This window comes from Brassica napus, chromosome C2 (genome assembly GCF_020379485.1).
Source record: "Brassica napus cultivar Da-Ae chromosome C2, Da-Ae, whole genome shotgun sequence".
Lineage (NCBI taxonomy): Eukaryota > Viridiplantae > Streptophyta > Magnoliopsida > Brassicales > Brassicaceae > Brassica > Brassica napus.
Window position 1 is genome coordinate 11,840,674 of NC_063445.1, and position 20,502 is coordinate 11,861,175.

The 20,502-nt window shown below is 44.0% G+C and overlaps 1 non-coding gene across 1 annotated transcript; it reads right to left on the bottom strand.

Annotated features, from left to right (window-relative positions):
- Positions 1–1,621: 1,621 nt before the first annotated feature.
- On the bottom strand, positions 1,622–1,728 carry LOC125582579. The gene has a single exon (XR_007320036.1). It is a non-coding gene; the product is annotated as a small nucleolar RNA R71 (small nucleolar RNA).
- Positions 1,729–20,502: the final 18,774 nt, after the last annotated feature.

Consider the following 20,502-nt stretch of genomic DNA (forward strand, 5'->3'; position numbering starts at 1 on the left):
TGTTTAATTGGGCTTTTCAGGTTGTTTACTGAGCCCATTAGGTTTTAGAAATCATATAAATACTCTCTAAACCTAATGTTGGAGGATCATCTTGTTTTCTATCTAATCACAAAGAACTTTTAGGTGAAAGATCTTATCTTGATCATTTTCTCTTGTGATTTCTTGATTATTTGGATCACTAATCATGATTAGCACCAAATCATCATTGATTCTTGGGCTCATCATGAAGAGTAGTGAGTAGTCATCTTTGGATTCATGGGTTAGGGAGACTAAGGGTGATTAAGCTAGATCTAAGGTGTTTTAGTATATATCCATCTTGTTCATTGCTAGTAGAGTGTTTTTAATGCAACTCTAGAGTTGGCCTCTCTAAAGTTGAGCTCTAGGCATTTCATACCTAAAAAGTGTTTGATGAAATGCCTGAACCAACTCTCCTAAGCTTTTAACATTATTTACCAAAGAGATTTGTTGTTAAATGTGTTAAGATGGCTAGTAGACTTGAGATTAATGATTACTTAGATAACATTCAACCAAAGAGATTTGATGCTTGAGTTATCTTAGTAAATGAACATTCATCTAGAGATATAGTTTGTTTAGGATGATGTCTAGGTCTAAGGTAGATAGACTGGTTGAAAGTTAACATCTTTAGATTGAAACTTGATCACCCAAGGTCAATTCCTTTAGCCCATGAGTTCTCTTATCTCATATCTCATAAGAAAGAAAGCTTTGTCCTTTATTGCATTTTAGTAGCATTCTAGTTCAAAAATCATCTCACCAATTGATAGCACTTAGATTAAGCATGGTCTTGCATTCTCTTTACTTTAGAATCACTTAGAACTGGTTTGACATCTTTTTTTCTACAACATTTGATTAGGAGCCTTGAAACTCCTATCATCAAATTGGTGTCGTTGCCAAATTCTAAGCTGATTGTGACATTGGGATTTAGTCATTTGCTTGAGACTAAGTCAATTTTTGTTTAATTGTGTTATTGCTTTTCTTTCTTTTTCACCCTTTGCATTTCAGGTGTATGAACACAAGGACCAGAGGTCCAACAAACCTAGTTCCAAGAGTTGAAGATATTAGAGCACTTGAGAGGGAGATTGCAAGACAGAGAAGAGAAGTAGAGCAACAGGCTCACTTGCAAAGGTTGGGATTTGATATGGAGAATCTGCCTCAAGATGGTGATGCCCAAGGAGGCATTGATCCAAGAGCTGATCACCTTCGACCACAGCGCCAGCCACAACATCCACCACGCCAAGCTCGTGCCATTGGAGCCTATGATCAACCCCACATTAATGGTCATAGGTTAGGAATCAGAGCACCAGCTGTGGAGAACAACAACTTTGAGATCAAGTTAGGGCTGCTCAACACAATAGAGAACAACAAGTATCATGGTCTTGCTGCTGAAGACCCTTTTGATCATTTGTACAAGTTTGATAAGTATTGTGGCCTGTCCAAGACAAATGGTGTTTCTGAAGATGCTTTCAAGTTGAAGCTGTTCCCTTTCTCTTTGGGAGACAAAGCACACCAATGGGAGAAGACTCTTCCAAGTGACACTGTCACTACTTGGGATGAGTGCAAGAGAGCTTTCCTAGACAAGTTCTTCTCTACTTCAAGGACAGCTAAGATCAAGAACAAAATCTCTGGATTTCAACAGAAATGTCTAGAGAGCTTCAGTGAAGCATGGGAGAGGTTCAAAGGCTATTGGTCTCAATGCCCTCATCATGGTTTCAGTAAAGAGAGTTTGCTTAGCACCTTCTATAGAGGAGCTCTACCACAATGCAGAAACAGGCTTGATACTGCCAGCAATAGTTTATTCTTGGGAAGAACTGAGGAAGAGGCAAAAGAGTTGGTAGAGAACATGGCCAAAAGTGACTCGGTCTACAGTGAAGAGCATGATAGGGTCAACAGAAGTGATGATTAGCAGACAAAGAAAGAGATCAAGTCCTTGCAAGAGAAGATGGACTTGCTTCTTTCCAACCAAGCTAAGCAAGAGTAGATGAACTTTGTGGGTGGTCCTATTCAAGAGGTTCCTCCCAAGATCAATGAGGTTGATGGTTTGGAAGGCCAAGAAGAGCTGTGCTTCATCAATAACAATGGTTCTTGGTACAGGAAGGAGTCTAACTTTCAGTACAACAACTACCAGCAAAGGTCCTACTCTAACAACCAGCAAGGAGGATACCAACAGAAGCAAAACACTCAGAAGGGGAGCTATCAGCCTAGGCAAAACACCCCTCCTGGTTTCAACAATAACAACAATCAGTCTACTCAAGCTCATGGAAGTTCTTCCCAAGCTCCAGCTTGAGATACAAGTGTGGATGCAATGTTCAAGAAACTTTTGGATTTTCAGGCAAAGAATGAGAAGACAATGGGTTATGAGTTCAAGAACATTCACTCCAATATTGATGGAAGCTGTTGGGTCAAAATCGGTCACGACGGAATCAATGTCTGAAAGTCCGTAAAAATCGGCATGAACGTTTTTACAAAAAATAAATCTTAGAAAAAGATTTATTTTTACGAAGAATCTTGCGGAGAAAACACATTCACGAAAAATCGGAGAAAGACGCGAACAAGGTTGCCGCGTAGCAACCAGCGCAAAGCTGGTCGTTACGTAGCGACCGAGCTCTCCCCGTAGCGACCGAGCACGTACACGGCTCAGTCGCTACGTAGCGACCGAGCACGCATACGACTCGGTCGCTACGTAGCGACCGTGCTTTTTTAAAAATCGATACGACACGAATCCATGCATTCTCGTCTACACTTTAATGCTATCTCCCGAAGACCGTAGCCAACCCATTTCATGTTTCTCGTCATTTGAAGTCATCAATCGAACTTTACGATAAAAACCGTGGAAAGTTCGTTTTTATCGAAAGAAGCCGTAATAAACGTTTCGAATCAAACAACGGCCCAAAGAGGCCTAAGACGTGATTCGAAACCCACTTACGATTTCTTAACCAAAAGCCCATAAACCGTAGGATGGTTTATGCTTGGTTCGCAAGGAAAGATAAATGTCAAGTTTCCGCGGATAAATACGAAGTATTCGAAGATAATTAGAAAGATCGGGAAAATGGAATATCTCCATTTTTAAGTTATGACGGCTTAAGGGCAGAAGAGGAAAAAGAGTAAACCAACCTAGGAGCGAGTATATAAGGAGTCCTTGGCGAGAGGCACGGTGGAGAACTTTGGAGACTCAGAACTCTCGGCACTTAGAAACTCTGAGGCATTATCCTCAACATGCTCTGTTTCCATGACTGGCACCCGATTACCAGACGAACGTGCACAAGCAGTTCGATCTCTTGGTTCACTCTTGAACTACGTTCGGCTTGATCCTCGAAAGGGGTATGTAGGCAGCCTTTCATAAGGTTCAGTCCGAAATCAATCAAAAACCTTTTCTGTATTTTCTTCGTCTTTAGTTATCGAGCTGTGAGTCAACTAGGTTTGAGCTTTTAGGCCGCTAGAACTAGGTAACTCACTGACAGCCTTTGTGGCCAAAGCTTTTATGATCTCTTGTAATGATCGCAACGCTCTCACGCAGACACGAAATAAGATCTACTGTTTTCTCTAAACTCGTTTGTTATCTTTTCATGATTTCCGCATATATTTGGTCACTTGCCGTTGGCTCTCGCAGAGATCCGGGACCTCTGGGAAATTAGGGTTTTCCTAGTTTCCTAATTTAAACGTAAATCGACAGTGTGAATTTCGGTTCCCACAGAAGCTACAATGAGCTCAACAACAAGATCCGACATTTGGAGAACCAGTTTGCTTCAATGAATTCTCATACAAGTCGCCAACAAGGGGCATTACCTGGAAAGCCAGAGCAAAATCCCAAGGAAACAATGAAAGCAATAACCCTACGGAGTGGTAGAGATTTACCTCCAAGAATTCTCACCAAGGATGGTGAAAAGCAAGGTGGGGAGGTAGCTATTAACATTGATGATGAAGTGGTGATTGTAGATGAGAAGGTTGATGAAGAAATTCTAGAAAAGATTGTTGAAGCTAAGAGTAAAGGAAAGGTTGGAGAAGAGAAGAGGACAGTGAAACATGGTAAAACTGCTACTCCAACAAAGGAATCCTCTTTTATTCCTCATCCCTATGAGCCAAAGCTACCATTCTCTGGGAGATTCAAAAGACAGCTATTGGAGAAGTACAAGGCACTCTTTGAGAAACAAATGAGTGAAGTTCAGGTCACAATGCCTATCATTGATGCTTTTATGTTGGTCCCTCAGTACAACAAATTCTTGAAAGATGTTGTAGCTGCAAAGAAGAAAGAGATGGAGGGCATGATGATCCTTACCCACGAGTGCAATGTCATTATCCAGAGGTTAGATGTTCCAAGGAAGCTAGTGGATCCAGGATGTTTCACCTTACCTTGTGCTCTAGGACCCATGGTGTTTGAGCGGTGTATGTTCGATCTTAGAGCTAGTGTTAGCTTGATGCCTTTGTCTATTGCAAAGAAGCTTGAATTTACTCAATACAAGATGTGTAAACTCTCTTTGGTGTTGGCTGATAGATCAGTGAAGATTCCTGTTGGTATCTTAGAAGACCTTCCCTTGATGGTTGGTAACTTTGAGATCCCTGCTGATTTTGTTGTGTTGGAGATGGGGGAGGAAGCCCAAGACCCTTTGATCCTTGGAAGACCATTCTTAGCCACAACAGGAGCTATTGTGAATGTTAAACAAGGAAAGATTGATCTACATCTTGGACAAGAGAACATCATCCACTTTGACATCAATGAAGTTATGAAGAAGCCAACCATACAGAACCAAGTTTTCTACATTGATGAAATGGATGCTCTAGCTGATGAGCTTCTAGAGGAGTTGGCACTTAAAGACTCTCTACAGCATGCCTTAACAATTGAGAGAGAAGTCTAAGTGATAGAGAACAAGGAAAGTGATGCCTATGTGAGGATGCTGGACTCTCACAAGGGAATTAGTGGTGAAGAATAGAATGAGGAGCTTTCATATGAGATTCACCACGCCTCCTCAGCTACTCAACAAGAGAACCTCCAAGAAGATGATTGGAGTGAACTCAAGGCACCAAGAGTGGAGCTTAAACCTCTTCCCCATGGTGTAAGGTATGCTTTCCTTGGCCCTAATGAAACTTACCATGTCATAGTGAGTAGTGAGCTTAGTGAAGATGAATTGTCTAAACTTTTGAATGAACTTAAAAAGTATGAATGAACTTAAAAAGTATAGAAAGTCAATAGGCTATTCACTAGTTGATATTAAAGGGATATCACCTTCTTTATGCATGCATAGGATACATCTAGAGGATGAATCTATGACTTCTATAGAACATCAAAGAAGGTTGAATCCCAACTTGAAAGATGTTGTTAAGAAAGAGATTCTAAAACTCTTAGATGCAGGAGTAATATATCCTATTTCGGATAGCAAATGGGTGTCTCCTGTGCATGTCGTCCCAAAGAAGGGAGGAATTACTGTGGTCAAAAATGATAAGGATGAACTAATACCAACAAGAACAATAACAGGACATAGGATGTGCATAGATTATCGAAAACTTAACTCAACATCTAGAAAGGATCATTTTCCATTGCCATTCATTGATCAAATGCTAGAGAGACTTGCAAATTATCCCTATTATTGTTTTATTGATGAGTATTCAGGGTTCTTCCAAATCCCCATACATCCAAATGATCAAGAGAAAATGACTTTCACATGCCCTTATGGTACCTTTGCTTATCGAAGGATGCCATTTAGGCTATGTAATGCTCCAGCCACTTTCCAAAGATGCATGATGTCTATTTTCTCTGATCTTATAGAGGATGTAGTGGAGGTATTTATGGATGACTTCTCTGTCTACGGATCTTCGTTTTCTGCTTGTTTGTCCAATCTTAGCAGGGTCCTCAAGAGATGTGAAGAGACCAACCTTGTGCTGAACTGGGAGAAGTGTCACTTCATGGTTAAGGAAGGGATTGTGCTTGGACACAAGATTTCGGAGAGGGGGATTGAGGTAGACAAGGCCAAGATCGAAGTGATGGTTGCATTAGCTCCACCAAAGACGGTTAAAGACATTAGAAGCTTCCTTGGTCATGTTGGATTCTATAGAAGATTCATCCAAGACTTCTCAATGATAGCAAGGCCAATGACTAAGCTTTTATGCAAGGAAGCTGCATTCAACTTTGATTGGGAATGTCTGGAAGCATTCAAGAAGTTGAAAGACAAGCTGGTTAGTGCCCCCATTGTGGAGCCACCAGATTGGGATCTCCCCTTTGAGATCATGTGTGATGCTAGTGACTATGCTGTGGGAGCTGTTCTTGGTCAAAAGAAGGACAAGAAGACTCATGTGATCTACTATGCGAGTAAAACTCTTGATGAAGCCCAAATGAAGTATGCTACAACTGAGAAGGAGCTGCTAGCCATTGTCTATGCCTTTAAGAAGTTCATAAGCTACTTGGTTGGGTCAAAAGTCATAATCTACACTGATCATGCTGCATTGAGACATCTCATGGCCAAGAAGGATGCTAAGCCAAGACTGTTGAGGTGGATCTTGCTGCTACAAGAGTTTGACCTTCAGATCAGAGACAAGCCAGGAGTTGAGAATGGTGTAGCTGATCACTTGTCTAGACTGAAGATTGATAGTGGGATCCCTATTGATGAAGGGCTTCCAGAAGAACAGATCATGGCAATTGGAGCAGTGGTAGCAGTTTGTGAAACTGGAAAGAAGCTTGAAGAGGTGAAAGCAACTGAAGAGAAAGGTCCTTGGTATGCTGATTTGGTGAACTACTTGGCTTGTGGAAGAGAGCCAATGGGTCTTGACGGATATGCCAAGAAGAAGTTCTACAAAGATGTGAAGAGATACTATTGGGATGAGCCTTACCTCTACATCCTTTGTAGAGATCAACTCTATAGAAGAGTAGTAGCTGAAGAAGAAGTTGAAGGGTTTCTCACACAATGTCATGGATCATCATATGGAAGTCATTTCGCTACTTTCAAGACTGTCTCAAAAGTGTTACAAGCTGGGTTTTGGTGGCCTCATATGTTCAAGGACACTCAAGACTTTGTCTCTAGGTGTGATTCATACCAAAGAAGAGGGAACATCACCAAAAGGAACGAGATGCCTCGAAACTCAATTCTAGAAGTGGAGGTGTTTGATGTGTGGGGTATTGATTTCATGGGACCATTCCCATCATCTTTTGACAACAAATACATCCTTGTAGTTGTTGACTATGTCTCCAAGTGGTAGAAGCTGTAGCAAGTCCTACCAATGATTCTAGAGTGGTGATCAAGATGTTCAAAAGCATCATCTTTCCAAGGTTTGGAGTTCCAAGAGTTGTCATCAGTGATGGAGGCTCCCACTTCATCAACAAACTGTTTGAAAGTCTTCTCAAGAAGAATGGTGTGAATCATAAGGTTGCGACTCCCTACCATCCTCAGACAAGTGGTCAAGTTGAGATCTCTAACAGAGAAATCAAGTCTATTTTGGAAAAAACTGTGGGAACTAGAAGGAAAGATTGGTCTATCAAGCTAGATGATGCACTTTGGGCTTATAGGACTTCTTACAAGACTCATTTAGGAACCACACCTTTCAACCTTGTGTATGGAAAGGCTTGTCACCTACCAGTTGAGCTCGAGTACAAGGCATTATGGGCTGTTAAGTTGCTGAACTTTGACATCAAGAGTGCCAAGGAGAGGAGACTTCTCCAACTCAATGAGCTTGATGAGATTAGACTGGATGCTTTTGAGAACTCAAGGATTTACAAGGAGAAAACCAAAGCCTTTCACGACAAAAATATCTTGAAGAGAGAATTCAGTGCTAGAGATCAAGTGCTTCTCTACAATTCTAGACTGAAGTTGTTTCCCGGAAAGCTCAAGTCAAGATGGTCCGGCCCTTTCAAGATCAAGGAAGTTAGGCCATATGGGGCAATTGTGTTATGGGATAGGAATGTTGGAGACTTCAGAGTCAATGGACAAAGAGTTAAGCTCTACATGGGAACTACAATGGAAGAGAGAGGAATCTCAGTTACACTCTCCAACCCCGACACCGCCTAGCCAAAGGAAAGCAAAGTCAAGCTAGAAACTTAAAACAAGCTCACTTGGGAGGAAGTCTCATGTCTATCCTTGTATATACTTCACTAGGATATATATATATATATAAAAAAAAAAGTGGAGCGGGGTGCTGCAGCGAGGTCTGGACGTCGCGCCACGACTCGAATATCGGATGACGGTTTAGCGCGGGGTGTGACCGCGGGGACTGACGCTCGCGCGGTAAATGAAGACATGTAATCGAGCATCAGAGCGGGGTGTGACCGCGGGGTCTGACGCTCGCGCATTAAATGAAGACATGTAATCGAGCATCAGAGCGGGGTGTGACCGCGGGGTCTGACGCTCGCGCGTTAAATGAAGACATGTAATCGAGCATCAGAGCGGGGTGTGACCGCGGGGTATCGACGTCGCTCCACATCGCCCAGGTATGATTTCTTGACCCTAAACCCGCTCTCCCGACCCGTGCCCGACGAACCGACCCGACCTAAACCTAACCCTACCCCGCTCCCGTCTCTCTCTCTCTCCCGTTCTCCTCTCTTTCCCCTTCCCAAACACAAACAAATTCTCTCAATTCCCCCAACTCTAAAAAAAAAAAACCCCATAACTCACTCAAATCTTCCCCAAATCCACCCATTCTTGTTTATAAATCAAAGCTTTCGCCCTTGTAGTCTATTTTCTTGAATCAATTCATCTTTTCATTCTAATCCAAGCAAGGTATGGTGATTCAAAGATGAATTTCGTGGGTTCATGAACCCTAGAAATTCAAACTCAAATTTAGCTTAGTTTCTTGCTTGATTCTTGTGAATATGACTAGGGAAAGCTTTATATATCATGTTGGGTTGCTTATTTCGTGGTAGAAGTGAGTTGAATCCGAAATTGAAAAGATTAAGGTTCTTGAGAATTGGAAATTTTTGAAACTGTCCACATTAGTTTTGCATGTAGTTTGGGTTGAAGTAATTGGATGTTTTAGAGTTTACTTAGGAAGTTCTCTCAATTTAGAGCATAATTGTTCAATGAAAACATACTTAATTTTCATATTCATGCTTGAGAACATTGAGAAACTTGATTCTTTGGTTATAGCTCTATCACTTAGGCCTAGTTCTCTATTGATGTTGCAATGTGATTAGTCTAACCTAATGCTGATTGTTCAATCGATTGAATTCACATTTGCAACTTCATTTTAACTCCTCTTTTGTACCTCTTACTAATACTCCACCAAAGTTTGAATGATATAGGTACAATGGCAAAAACAAACCAAAAAGATATGGAAGCTAAGAGGGCAGCAGCTGCAATGAGAGAAACTGCTCTAAAGGGAAAGCCCTTAGAACCTTCTGAACCAAGCCAACCAGGAGCAGACAGAACATCTAGGCAAAAAGTTCTGGCTGCAAAGAAAGCGGCGGAAAGGGAGAAGAGAGAAGGCAAAGCTGTGGCATCTTCTTCTATGGATGAGGGAGGAGAAGAGCCCGCTCCTTCAAAGAAAGCCAAGATGTCAAAAGGGAAGGGGATAACTGTTGAAAGGGACAGGAGTAAGACACCAACTATTGAAGAGCTATACCATCACTTGGCTAAAGGTGTTTCTTGGGTTCCAACACGCTTTGCTGACACCAATATGATGGAAGAGCTAGGAATCGAAGAAGATGTTAGGACAATGCTGAAGCACATGAAAATGGAGAACTTCTATTCCATGGCCTATCCTACTCATGTGGAACATTCTTGTCAATTCCTTGTAACTCTTGAAGCATCTTTCTATGAGGTTGAGCATGTGAGACAAGGGTGGGGCAAAATCAAGTTTAAGGTCAATGGAAAGAACCATTTCATGAGTTTCAAGGATATTGGAGCAATGATGGGGCTTGAGGATAATGAAGATCCAACCCTCCCAAGATTCAAAAAGCTCCCTACCGGTGTTTGGAGAGTGATAAGTGAAAATCCGCATGCTACTGGTCATGACAAGAACTCAGCCATCAGACATCCTGCAGTGCGCTATCTCCACAGGATACTCGTCCACACGCTCTACCCTCGCAAGGAGCCAGGGACAGTCAATGAAGAAGAGCTGAGACTACTCTACCGGGCTGTTAGAGACAATGTCACACCTGAACAGCTTGAGGAGTTTGAGGAGACTGATAAGATGGAGTTTCCCACAACTAACATCTTCGAACGCTTCGGAATGGTTGGTCTCTTTGTGGAACGCCTCATGTACTACAAGGATTGGGTTTGGACTACCGCAGATTCATCTCCTCAGCTTGGAATTGGCGGTATGATAACTCCACTGCTGATAGCAAATGGTGTGAACTTGGGGAATGATCCCAAAGGACCAGCACTCATTGACGCCCCTTATTTTAGGATTGCTACCTACATTGGTGGAAGGTATCAAGAGAAAGTTGTCTACACATACTTCCACAAGAGAAATATGGTTAAGTTGCTGCTCTCAAATAGAGATCTCACAAACATAGAGAGGCCGGGGATCATCCACTTCAACATAGATGAATCAGAGCTCTTTGGACCCCATGGCCCTATAGACCCTGTGACTGCTCCTAGGAGAAGGAGAGGTGGAACGAGAGGTCATGTAATGGCTGGAACAAGTGCTGCTACACAAGAGGGATCTGCTACCCCCGTCTATGGCCCTCCTCGCTACCACTTTACTCAGAGCTCAACAGCTCTACCTCATGGCCCTCTCCGTGAAGCTCATGAGCACATTGACAAGCTTCAAAGATGGAACAAGGCTCAGGACAGGACAATCTTCAAGCTAAAGACCAAATACAAGGAGCTTAAAAAGACAGTGAATAGGCAAGCTGAAGCTTCAGCTCAATTCATGAAAAGGAGGAGTAGGAGGATGTAGTTCTGAAGACTTTGTCACTAGAGATACCTCTGTTCCTCAACCCCAGTCCTATGACCCCTCACTAATCCTACTTTGGACCTTGGACCTACCCTTACTGCCCGCCAGCTCTTGCGTCTGGAACGAAACCCCGAAGATCATAAATCCAACTCCGGGAATAAGTCTCCTTCCCTTGCCTCAACCGATGAAGAAACCGACAACGAGGAAGTTGCTAGCGAGCCCCAAGAATACTACACTACCTTCCCCGATGACTCCGGATATGAGGCCTCGAGCTTCTTCCCGAATGCTTAGACAGGTACTCCACTACCTTTCCATTGTATATACCAGTTTTCTTTGCATCTGTTTTCTTTTTCGGTATCTCCTCCAACTTCCTAACACAGAGACTGTGTGAACTAAGTTTGGGGGAGGTATCAAGTATTTGATCATGTTTTCTTTAATGATTTGAGTCTCATGCATTGCATTGTACATACATATATGCATAGAAAAACAAAAAAAAACAAAAAAATTTGAAAATTTTGAAAAATACAAAAAGAAACATGTAGTTGCATCACTTGCACTTTTAGGATTGAGTCTAGAGCATATAGGTTGCATTCACTTGCATTGGGAACAATGATTTAAAATGCCTTGCAAAGAACCCTTGTCTAGAACTCAAAATGACACCCTAGTTAAACATATCAAATAGCTTAAGCATCTCTTGAAAACCTTCGAGCCTTGAAAACTCTTCTTGAAACTTGTTTGCTTGCTTGATGTTGGCATTGTTCTTGAGATCAGCTCCAACCCGAACTTGGCCTGAATGAACTTAATCTCTCTTGCATATGGGCATTTGCATACTTGATCATGGATCTCATACACATTTGGGTTATCTTATTCCTTTATATACCAATCTTTGTTAACCCAAATGGCACTCCATACCCTACAACCCTAGCCATTCTTTGAGACCAAACATTTAATTGCATGAGTGAGGCCTCTTTTGATAGTTTGTCATGTGAAAAATCTTGAGAGTATTGGAGGCGACATAGGTTTATTCTCATCTCTTGCTAGCACAATGAGTTAGCATCTGGGAATGGTGAGAGGGGTTTGTGTGTTCTAAACTTCAGTATCTTGGGTTTGGGGAGTGAGAAAGATGAGAGAGATGAGCAAAAGAGTATAAATAGAAATGAAAACTCTAGGGATAAAAAGAAAATATGAAGCTCTTGATTATGCAACAAAGAAACTTCCCTCTAATAAAAATATTAAAAAATAAAAAAAAAGAAGGAAAGAAAGAGAAAGAAAAGAAAAACAATCAAAGAGAAGTTGGGGAAGGGAATGAAAAAAAAAGTTAGAGCTTGTATAAAGTGAGTTAAAATCCCTAGTGGTTGAGTCAAAAGAAAAAGAGAGTTGTTCATTGGGTGAGTGATGTGAGGGGTTTATTTTAATTTTGAGATGATGATAAAGAGAGTAGAACTTGAGATTACTTATAACAAAAGAGAGTAGAATGATGAGAATGAATCTATGTATGCATGAGTTGCTTTTAATCTTAGATAAATTTTGCATAATGATCAAGCTCCTTGTTTTGAGTGATAACCACTTTTAAATGAAAACATTTGAACCCCTCTCTTCATTCATATTAGACCATTGATTACCTAGCCAAATGATTGAGATCATATGCCCATTTGTGAGAATTCACCTTGTGTGTGTGTGTGAATCAATGTGAGAGCTGGTTGAAAGAACTTGTTGGTGATGAGTATTGCAACTTGAGTAGAGGCAAAAGAGTATGGATAGACCTAGAGAAGCTAGAGTATAATAAGGAAGATGTTCATGCTATTTGTTATGTTTCTTTAGGATGTTAAGTTGAGTGCTAAGAAGTGTTACTTTTGGCTATGAATTCCCACCTTCAAACTTCTCTCCTTTATGAGTTCTTACAAAGTCACTTGAAGACAAGTAAAGAACAAGTTTGGAGGAGTTGATATCTTGCATATTTACATTGTTTTAACTTTCTATTCTTGCATGTTTTGATCATTTAGATTAGGGATCATGCATTTTAGTCTCCTTTTTGCATTGCATAAGTCTTTATCAGGTCTTGGAGTTTCCATTGGAGTTCTTAGAGGTACTTGGAAGCATTTTGGATCAAAAAGGGAGTGGAAAGTGCTGTTTGAGCGAGCAGAGCACCAGAGCGGGTTACGGGAGCGACCTACGACACCCGCTCCAGGTGAAACAAAGACAGCGCGACCTCTTGCACCGGGGGAAGCACCCGCTCCGAGCCCAGCCTCTTGTCGACAACTTTCACTATGTGGAGTGACCTGGGGGAGCGACGTCCCGTGCCCGCGCGCAGCTTGAAGACGAGAAGCAAGCATATCAGAACGACGTACCACAGCGAGGTGATTAACCCGCTCCAGATGTAGAGCGACCTGCGGGAGCGACGTCATATGCCCGCACGCAATTTGGAGACATGAAGCAAAATACGTGGAGCGACCTACGGGAGCGACCTAGTGTACCCGCGCCGCGTCTTATCTTATGGTCGAAAATTTATGTTTAATTTGAGCTTTTCAGGTTGTTTACTGAGCCCATTAGGTTTTAGAAGTCATATAAATACTCTCTAAACCTAATGTTGGAGGATCATCTTGTTTTCTATCTAATCACAAAGAACTTTTAGGTGAAAGATCTTATCTTGATCATTTCCTCTTGTGATTGCTTGATTATTTGGATCACTAATCATGATTATCACCAAATCATCATTGATTCTTGGGCTCATCATGAATGTTGGGGTCAAAAACGGTTACGGCGAAGTTAACGTCCAAATCCCCGAAGAAGAAAGACGTAGAAAACTTCTTCGACAAATACTTTTTCGAAATAGATTCTTCTTTACGAAAAGCTTTACGGAGGAAACGCGAGTCATTGGACAAAAGCCCGAAAAGGATCGTTACGCAGCGACCGAACACGTGCTCCACTCGGTCGCTACGTAGCGTCCGAGTTCGAGCCAAGGCTCGGTCGCTACGTAGCGACCGAACGTCCATTCTGCTCGGTCGCTACGTAGCGATCGAGCACTCGGTCGCTACGTAGCGACCGAGCTCTTCCGAAACATCGATACGCCATTAGTCCATGCGTTCTCGTCTACCCTTCGATGCTATCTCCCGAAGACCGTAGCGAACCCATTTCACGATTCCCCACCATTCTGAGTTATCGATCAAACTTTACCGTAAAAACCGCGGAAAGTTCGTTCTTTATCGAAAGAAGCCGTAATAAACGCTTCGAGTCGGAAGACGGCCCAAAGGGACCTAAGATATGACTCGAAGCCCAACTTACGATTTCTTAACCAACAGCCCGTAATCCGCATGACGGTTTACGCTTGGTTCGCAAAGAAAGATAAATGTCAAGTTTCCGCGGATAAATACGAAATTTTGAAGATAATTACGAAGATCGGAAAAAATGGAATATCTCCATTTTTATGCTATGGTGGCTTAAGGGCAGAAAGGAAAAAGCATAAACCGACCTTGGAGCCAGTATATAAGGAGTCCTAGGCGAGAGGCATGAAGGAGGATTTTTCACAGCAAACTTAGCACTTAGAGCAATTTTAGGCAATTTTCCGTTTTTGTTATTCGAGCTGCGACTCAATTAGGTTTTTGCCGTCTTAGGATTTTAGAACTAGGAATCTCGCCGACAGCTCTCGTAGCCGAGGCACTTACCTTGTTGTAAACGCTCAAACGCAGATTCGGAATAAGAACTATCTTGCTCTCTTTTTCGATTTCTTATTTCATTACTGTTCTCGTTTCCTATTCTGATTGCTTGGTGTGTGGTATTAGCAGATATCCGGGATCTCTGGGAAATTAGGGTTTTCCTAGTTTCCTTATTTAAACAGAAATCGACAGTGCGAATTTCGGTTCCCACAGTTTGGCGCTAGAAGGAGGGGGGGGGTACAGATCAATCTAACTCTCAATCACATCACGCTCAACCAGACATGTCAACTAACGACACGGATAACGTGCAGACTCCTCTTAACGGAGGCAGCGGCACTGATCTCCACACTCCCGCAGCGGACGTATCCGCGGCCAACGCACCAGCCAACGCCGCGGCGCTCGAGGAGTTTAAAAAGATGTTCGCCACCTACGAAAAAAGGTCGGAAGAACAGGATAAGCTCGTGAGCACCTTGACCAAACAAGTTGAAACTTTAACTGTAAGGACTCGAACAATCCGCCCCCACGGAACCACTAAAGTCCGCGGGAAAAGACTCGACTTTGCAATCCCACTCAACAGGCCTGGAGCCACGCAGGAACGATCTTCGGGTCGAAACCCTAGCGAGAAATCTCCTGTCGAAAAGGGAAACTCCGAAAGCCCTCCGCCTCCCGCGAAGGTTTCGGAGGACAACGGAGTCGAGCAAGTCGACCTGGATCCTAGCGATGTCTCCAACAATACTGATGAGGACGTCGACAGACATCCAAGGAGGACCAGAACCGATTCACTCGGGAAAGCTCTCCGTTCGATAAACCAATGACAGAAGAGGAGGAAATCGTCTATCGGAACGAACAAGAAGAACTGGCTGAAAAACAAACCGAGCTCACTCGCAGTAAACGCCGACAAGCACGGAAATCTGCTGACGAGACGTCAGATATACACTATCTTCGCGACTATATCACCAAAACTGCGGCAGAAGTAAGAGCGGTAAAATCCCAAATCCATCACGCTACTAGCACGGCCCCCGAGATCGACAGGCTGCTGGAAGGGGCTCGGAAGACCCCTTTCACCGCTCGCATCTCAGATACGAGGGTATCCGATCCAGGAAAAATCAAAGTACCGAAGTATGATGGTACGACCGATCCGAGAGCGCACCTTCAGCCTTTCCACATCACGATGGGAAGAGCGAGGCTGAAGGACGGCGAGAGAGACGCCGGCTACTGCCGCCTGTTCGTCGAGAATCTAGAAGGAGCAGCCCTCGAATGGTTCGCGCGCCTTAAGCGAAACTCTATCGGGAGTTTCCGACAGCTCGCATCGGAATTTTTGAAGCAATACTCTATGTTCATAGATAGAGAAACTTCTGATGTCGATCTCTGGAGTCTGTCCCAGAGGGAAGAGGAACCCCTCCGCGAGTTCATCAGCCGATTCAAGTTGGTAATGTCCAGGGTGAGCGGAATAAGCGACAAAGTTGCCATCGATGCGCTCAGAAAGGCACTCTGGTACAAGTCGAAATTCAGAAAATGGATATCCCTCGAAAAACCGCGGACTATCCAAGACGCCCTCCACAAGGCGACGGACTACATCATGATCGAGGAAGAAACGAAAATCTTATCGCAAAAACATAATTCGGCGAGATCGTCCTCAGAAGATGTAGACCCAAAAACGAGGAAGAAGAACCCTCGTATCGACAAGTATGTCCATTACGAGGGGGAAGAACTCCAAGGAGCGCACAATTACGCGATCAGCTCAGACCAGGGCTGAACCACGGGTAATACGTGGACTCGCAATCAAGGATATGATGAAAACACCTTCTGCGCGTTCCACCAGTCCCGAGGACACTCCACGACTAACTACAAGGTCTTGGGAGCAAGGCTGGCCGCAAAGCTACTAGCCGGAGAACTCTCGGAAGTGACCAGCGTGAAAGATCTCATCCTCGAGACCGATCGCCCCCCCGAAGCCGGACAGAAATCTTCCCGCGGAGAGATCTCCCCAAAGAAACCAATCTGGGGATAAACGCGGCAGGAGGCCAGACGACAAAGGGAACGATAACAATCATCGTAGAGTCAACATGATCATCGGAGGATCGCAATTCTGCAACGATACGGTTTCAGCCATCAAGGCTTACCAGCGGAAGGCGGAGTCAAGCGCAAACTGGCCTACATGGTCTCCTACCCAAGATGATCAGAACTGCTCAATCACCTTCACAAAGGAGGAAGCCGGCGGGATTGATCAGCCTCACTGCGATCCGCTAGTCATAGACCTCGTCACACGAGATCTGGAACTCGGAAGAGTACTCATTGACACGGGAAGCACGGTCAATGTAATCTTCCGCGACACTCTCAATCGGATGAGCATCGAATTCGGAGAAGTAACTCCAACTCCGAAACCGCTCACAGGCTTTTCGAGCGAAGTATCGATGACCCTCGGATCGATTCAGCTACCAGTCATGGCCAAGGAGATCACAAAAATCGTCGAGTTCGCGGTAGTCGATCATCCTGCCATCTACAACGTGATCATGGGAACCCCATGGCTCAACGCTATGCAAGCCGTTCCGTCGACGTACCACCTGGGCGTCAAATTCCCGACCCCAAACGGAGTCGCAGCTATCTGGGGATGTTAAAAACAGTCGCGACTGTGCTTCCTCGCGGAACACAAGTTAAGACAGATGACGACCTCTGCAACGGCAAATCCTAAACGCACGAAGATTGATAAATCTTCGACCAACAACGTTCCAATAAAAAACGATTTAACATCATCTGCCGACGCAGGCGCTTCGGGTGTCGAAACACAACATGAATCCGAAGCCAACACTACAACTCAACCGGAACATCCGGAAGAGAACACTCACCCAGCCACGATCATCACGATCAGGGCGGTCAGCACGACAACAACCGCCGAGTGAAAACACTCGCGGCATAAAACAGAACTACGAGATGGCTTGATCCTCGAAAGGGGTACGTAGGCAGCTCGTTGAAGGACAAGTTCAGCTATCCATGTCTCTAAAAAGGGGGGGGGAGTGGGTGCGTATACTTGTATACTCCCACATAGGAAAAGATGTGTTATTGTAATCGAATTCTATAGAGATTTCAAAATTTTTACGAAATATGCGTCGCTCTTTTTAATACAAAATCGCAAAACAATCGCACTTCAGCACCAAAAATATATGTATAGTCTTCGAAATAACTCCGAGACGTCGCCAAGTTAAAAATCGAGATGATACGAACAAATTGTCCGAACGCGACCACTACAAATCTTACATTCCGTTCGTCGATCGGCCCTGGCGAACACATCAGCCGTCTTAAACAAACGCAACTTGATCACTCTTTTGATCTTCAAACGTCAAACACAAGGACGAAAGCGCGCTACAAAAAAAATCCGAAATTTTGGTCTATCACTTCCAGTTGGCTTAAAAATTGTCTCTGGAAAGATGCTCAATTCGTACCATACAAATCGTATAAGCCGAGAACCTATCACGGACTTTAAATCGGTACGAATCAGGTAGAAATCGCAACAGGAAAACCGATAGCCGGCTAGTCACCGAACAAACCTAAAACCGAGAGTAAACCTAGGTCTTGCCCTAAACCCATCGCATTGGTCTCAGACATCTCAAAGACATGATATCTAAACGATACGAGATCCTAAAACATGTCTCTTCGTTCATATCTCAACGTTCCCGAAAGATCGTAAATAATTTTTACGAAAACTCACGTCTCGAATAAATTAACAGATTGAACGCTTCAACGAAGATAAATATGAGATGACAACTCATGTTTACTTCAAAACCCACTCTAAAACAAAGTAACTCAAACAAACATCCATTATATAAACCGCATAGCGGTAGGGGTTCAAGGCCACCAACGGCCAGTCCTGACAAAAACGGCCAAAAAAAGGCCCATACAAAGTTCGAAGGCCACACTCGGCCAGACATATATGAACAAAGGCCACACTCGGCCGCTAAATACTAGATAAAGGGAAAAACTCCTTCCCGTCAAAACGCTCACAGATCAAAGTTACAACTCCCGGACAAGGAAGCTCCGAATGCATCCGCGGAAAAGTTCACTTCCTCATCGTCACTGGCAAAATCAGTCATAGTTTCTATGGTATCAGGGGAAACCGGGATGGGATCCCTGGATTTTCCCATCGATCGGAGGAATGGTCGCCTCAGCGTGATCATGATCCTTCATGCCACCCTTCATTAACTCCATCTCCCTCTCGAAAACGTAGTCATCTTCCTGCGTCTTCCAAAGGCTCCCGACGGAGCCGCGACACTCACGGAAGTCGCCCAGCGAGTAGAAAGCGCCCTTAAGATTCCCGTACTAAACCTGGAATTGAGAAGCGCGAATCTTCATCACCTCGACGATTTCCCTCTTGCCCTTCCGTTCCGCCCTACGAACAGCCCTGGCATGATCACGAGCGAGTTGAGCGTCTCACGCCAGCATCTCGTCTCGCATGCGAGCAAGATCCTTTTCCGCCTTCTCCGCTTTAAAGTGATAGATCATCGCCTCTCTATGGCTCGCCTCAATGGCCGATCCAAGCAAGTTCAAACTCTATAAAACCGATTGACACGTTATACGCAAAAAATAATAATAACGATCGTCAGAATTATTAAAGTTTATACCCCGTTAATAATACGAGATCCTTCCGCAACAACTTTCGGCCTCCCTGACTCGCTCGTGGCCTGAGGAACGTCAAAGCCTGACGGAAGACCAGCGAAGAAATCATCGAAGTCCGGAATAGGGACCTCGCTCGTACCACTTCCATCGTCGAAAGCAAGGTTCGGATCCCATCCTGGAAGCATGCAATCGTCCACCGAAAATCCAGGTCGCTGAGATCAATATCTTTCCCCTTCGAAGAGTTCGGCCCCGTCACAATCGTGGGAGCGGCGTTGGGACATTGGTCTTCAGGTCGGAATCACTCCTTGTTTCTCCGCCCAAATCAGGACCAGGATGCACAAACCTCAGCGCCTTTCGAATTCTCTTCGGCGTAAAGGAAGTCCAGAAAAAAGGACCATTCCTGAACAGATCCCTCATCGCAATAATGTCCTCAGGAAACGGAGCAAGAGGGTTGATAAAGGGACGATCGTTCGGCAACCTCCGAAACAGTGGGATACAACTCTCCTCAACGGATGCTGCGTCTACACGAACGAAGAAGAAAAACTTCCTCCACGAGTTGAAGTTAGAAGTGAACCCCTTTACCACTGACATGAAGTTCCGAGGAACCAGCCTGTACGTGTCTGTGTCCCTGATGATCTGTAATCGAAGAAGCGCTTCGAAGTGATCAACGGTGAGAGAAAGACCATGCTCGTAGCTCAGGACCAGGATCCCTATGAGGTGCTTGATGCCAAGAGGATTCAGTTGGCTTATCGCCACCCCGAAACGATCCAACACACGGACGATGATCTCGGGGATCGGGAACCATAAACGGCAACGCACTACGAATGCCTCGTAACAAGTAAAGAAGCCCTCCGGGGGACTACTAGCGTATTCTCCTTGACGAGGAACCCTGAATCCCACCGTGTCCGAAATATGGTAGAACGACCGCATGACCTCGAGGAATTCACTAGTACTCCTACTCGGCGCACCTGCCTCCACCGGGTGATGGTTCATGACCGGGAACGATTTTTCTTTGGGAGGCGTGATCGAACTGTAACACGCCACCCACCATGTCTCGTTCTCGGCTGGGTCTACCGAATGAGGAACGAATTCCATCTTCGGCACTCGAAGCTCTTCAGAAACGTTCGCGGGCAAGGACTCTTTCTTCGAACTCCTCTTCTTACTCGACATCTCGTGTTTTTCTTTTTTAAATCTAGAAGGAAGTGTTAGAGAGAAAGAGAAAGAACTTTTCAAGAAAAACCTCTCTATGAGAATGAGTAAGTGTGAAGATTGTGAAGAAGTTACCTCCCTTCTTATAGGCATGAGAAATTACTATTTACTTGCGGATTTTTAGACATGAACTTTGCCCAAATACACCAATCTCGTCCAAACTCGCCATACCGCGCATTGGGACCTCGCTAGAAATCCA